Source organism: Protomyctophum bolini (assembly GCF_963924005.1).
Source record: "Protomyctophum bolini genome assembly, chromosome: 11".
NCBI lineage: Eukaryota > Metazoa > Chordata > Actinopteri > Myctophiformes > Myctophidae > Protomyctophum > Protomyctophum bolini.
In genome coordinates, this window is record NC_137872.1 from 27399533 (window position 1) to 27403680 (window position 4148).

Genomic DNA, 4148 nt, shown 5'->3' on the forward strand with positions numbered 1-4148 from the left:
CACTGCTGCCCCCTCCTTATTCTGATGGGTCACAACCACCAGAGTTGAATAGCTAGATGTATGAGCTTATAAAGCATTGCACTGCAAGATTGTAAGTGGGCCATTTTGGGTGCACAACATACAAGGAATAAATTGGGCTTAAACATTTGTATGCCGTTGGGTGTGAGTACAATGGCATAGAAATTTGACATTTTCAAATTCTGAGGAAATGTACATGGTTGTAAATAATTTAAATGGGATGGAATACATTGACTGCTGCCATATTCCAATCACTTTTTGGCCATGTTCAACCTATGCTTATAAACTGGTAAAGTAATAGTTTTAAGTGTGTGTGTGTTTGCCCGCCCACCAGTCTGCCAACAAAGACGGTGACCACCACTTTGCTTTTCCTGTTTCATTTGATATCTATCACTGCTAGTGCTAGATGATTTGACTTTCTGAATTAATTTGGTTTCCTGTTCAGGATTCCGTGTTCAGCTGTTTGATGAGGGACAGTGCAGTGGTTGCCCATTCCTCTGCAGGAGTAGACAAATGGAACTCACCGGTAGACGGTACCATGTAGGGCAGTGGTTCTCGAACTGGGTACCGTGATACAAGTCCAAGGGTGCCGTAGAATACTTTTCATAATTTGGATCACACGTCAATATCACTTCAGTGTAGCCAATTAGACCCTTTAATAGTAAAACAGACCTGACTTGCAATTAACTTTTCTCTCTACAGTATGCTATTCGGCTGTTTTTGGTGAATGAACGTTCACCTTAAGAATAGGGATACTGGACTTTAAGTGGTTAAAGGGCAAGTAAAAACAGTTCTTTCCTATAATGAAAACTGATATTTCAAATTTTCCTCATGACATACTGGATTATAGCGGGGAAAGATTTACATATTTTAATATGACGTGTACATACATAATTTGGTATGTGGGCACATAGGCTATTGTGAAGAGAAATCCAATGCAATATTCAGTTTAACATATTTGGAAAAGTTTGTTGAAGATGTCACCTTCAGGATCACAAATTTACACCAGGTATAAGAGTGGGTGAGATTTAGTGCAAGTGCTTCACACATAATTAATTTTAATAGTATTTATAATGTAGTGGTAATGAGCAACCAGCTCCAATTTAAGTGGGATTAATCATTTGGCACACATGATTTAGTGTTGACTTTTTTTTCTAACACGATATAGAGAACGCCATCTTTGGGACCACTTAAGTTGGAAACGATGTGTCAGGAACGATGCAAGTCAATATTGCACCTAGGGTAAGACCATAGAGTTATCTATAAGGCCAAGGGGTCAGAGAAGTTGTACAGTCCGCTGTGCTGACATGACTTCTTAATCCTTGAGTTTCCACATAATAAACCAATAGGAACGAATTGGGAATGAATGGAATTCATTTAGTGTTAATGTTTTTCATCTTTAAATTGACATACAGTAAGCTGTTTATAATCTTTTCTGACAGCTAAAGGTTAGTTTAGGTCAGTAAAGTCTTGAAGCATTGCACATTCATGAGATTATTCCCAAATTAAATCTGTGTAAAGCCTGGCATCTAAAGGTGAAATTTGGGTACTGCATACGATGTCACTCTACTCAACTGGGTGAGTTTAGTTCTAGCTGCTGTTGTCTCATATCTTGATCCACAGGTCTGAGCTCTGTCCAAATACCTGTGCTTTCTGAAATGAAAATCTATGAAACAGCTAATTTGAATTAAGTCATTTTTATTCTGTAGCTTCTGTTCTCATTGGAGGTGTTGCGGTCAGTCTTTTTCTGTCCATGTCATGAAACCTTTTTTATTTGAAACTTATCTCTTCTGAAAAGTAAATTGACAAGACAGTTTTTTTTTTACTGTACATAAGATTGTCTTCACTGAGATTGGTTGTTTTCCATTTATTTTACCATGGAAGAAAACCTCCAGGGTCATTTTCTTTCTGAACCTAGTTCTTTAGTTAAGAGCAACATAAAGTGGTGTCAGTGCGGGAGTTATTGTGATAAATGAATGACTAGCACATTTTAGACAGAGTACAATCGGGTCATTGCAGAGTGACGTAAATAGTAAATGATGATCTGCATTTTAGTGGTTGACTGATATGTGATGTCGTTATTTAGAGAGACGCTGAGCAGGGTGGCTGATGGCCAATTTATATATAATGCTGATTGTTGCTGCTGTTGCTTTTTGGCATCTGATAAAATACAATTTAACAATTGAAGGAGACTCATTGAAACATTGCTGAATTTAAATGACATTCTGGCTTATAGGTGAATGTATATGGCAACGCTAGAGCGTGCCAAATTTAGTGGAGAACTCTGACCGATCAACTTCAAACTCAGCTTGTGCACCGCCAAAGACCAGGGGAGTGCAGTGCTGATTCCAAGTGGGAAGTTGGTGGGATATCGGTCATCAATACCAATGTGAATACTACACTATATCTACTATATTATCATACCTGCCATTATATTATGTTACAGGCAGCTGCAATTACTGTTATTGCTACTACTGCTGTTGCTATTGATTGTATCTTAAGACTGTTGTGATTTGGCATAATAAAACTGAATTAAATTGAATCAATATGAAGTTACAGATATAACAACTCTAGTGAGTTACTTCTATGACAGGGGTGTCCAATCGTTTTTCAAAGGGGGCCATATTAGAACATATTAAATCACCCAAGGGCCAACTACAATTACTACATTACCAAATGTAACCAGACATGCAAGGTAAAAATAAATAAACATGCCTTTCTTTGACCCCTTCAGAATGAGACCACAAGGAATCCTGACAAATTATACTCTGGGAAATGCCCAGGAGAATAAAAAAACTTAAATGTAAAAATGTTGTTCATAATGCAATTCAGGTAAGAAGAAGATCAAATTCTTCCCCGGGCCGCATTTACAAGGTTGATGAGAGTTGAAGCAAAGATTACAGACAGACAGTACAAGTCAGTTTAAATAGAATACGTTCTAGATCTCATCACAGACTACATCCTGCTCCTCCAACTGCAAGTGCATCAGAACAGGAAACCTGTTGCAGGGGCCTCAGATGTGAAACTGTCGAGGAATGAATTCTGAGAAATAAATATATCTTAACTCTTTTCCATGAACTGTGTTCTAAGGAACTACCGTTGGAATCTTTAGTGAGGATCTATTTTACGTCCTTTGTTTGCTCAGCACTCAGTACTGTTGTAACTAGTGTATAGTGACTGTTTCTTCAGTTCTTTATCTGACCTAATCATTCAACAGACCCTCATGTGACATTATGCAACATGTCTGTTTCCGAGTTGTAGCTGTGGGCAGGTATAAAAACGGAATCCCTGTTGTTCAATGAGCAAGACTGGGTTTCCATTGCTTTTGAAGTCTGAATTCTTGTCTTGCCTTGTGTATATTTATGTTTGAGCATCCACTACAGATTCTGCATTCACAAAACTATTTGTGAAAAAAAACACCTATTGAAGAACGTAGGTTGCTGAAAAGGTTGTAATAAAACGGGTCAACTAAGGGCCAAAAAAACTACTCGTTCAGTCTAGGCCCTGAGACTCTGTATACCATACGTGTGACAAAAACATACATTCACAACACATGCACTAACATATGCATCATGATGCATGTATGGTGTATGCTGTTGTTGGGTTAAAAGTTCATTAGACAACATAATGGTCAACATACAGCCAACAGACAGAGTGCTTAATTACAGAATTCCTATTTTCAACGTCACCATATTGACATCATAGACTGCCAGTATACTGTCTACCGGCCTCCAAAATTTGGAGGCCAAAATTTGGAGGCCGGTAGACCGGTTACCTGTTATCATAGTATTTGGAGTCCAAATACTATGATAACATGCAGGTAACCGGCATATATACTATGAGAAGGTATTGCACTAAGAACTGGTTGACATGTGGGACATGTGCTTCTGTTGGTATTCTCTCTTGTTTTGAGTGACCTTGCCAGTCACCCGAGTATGGGTCCTGGAACTGTGGTACCCGGCCTGTGCATATCTTGCCTGTAAACCCATGCATGAAAGAGTAACATATAGGGTGTGTACAACAATTTGTCAGCTTGTTGAATCCTCCAAAAATATACATGACCTTCCCCATGCCATGCATGACATAGACTGAGTAGTCTTCACTCTCCAGATCAGTTACATAAATCATGT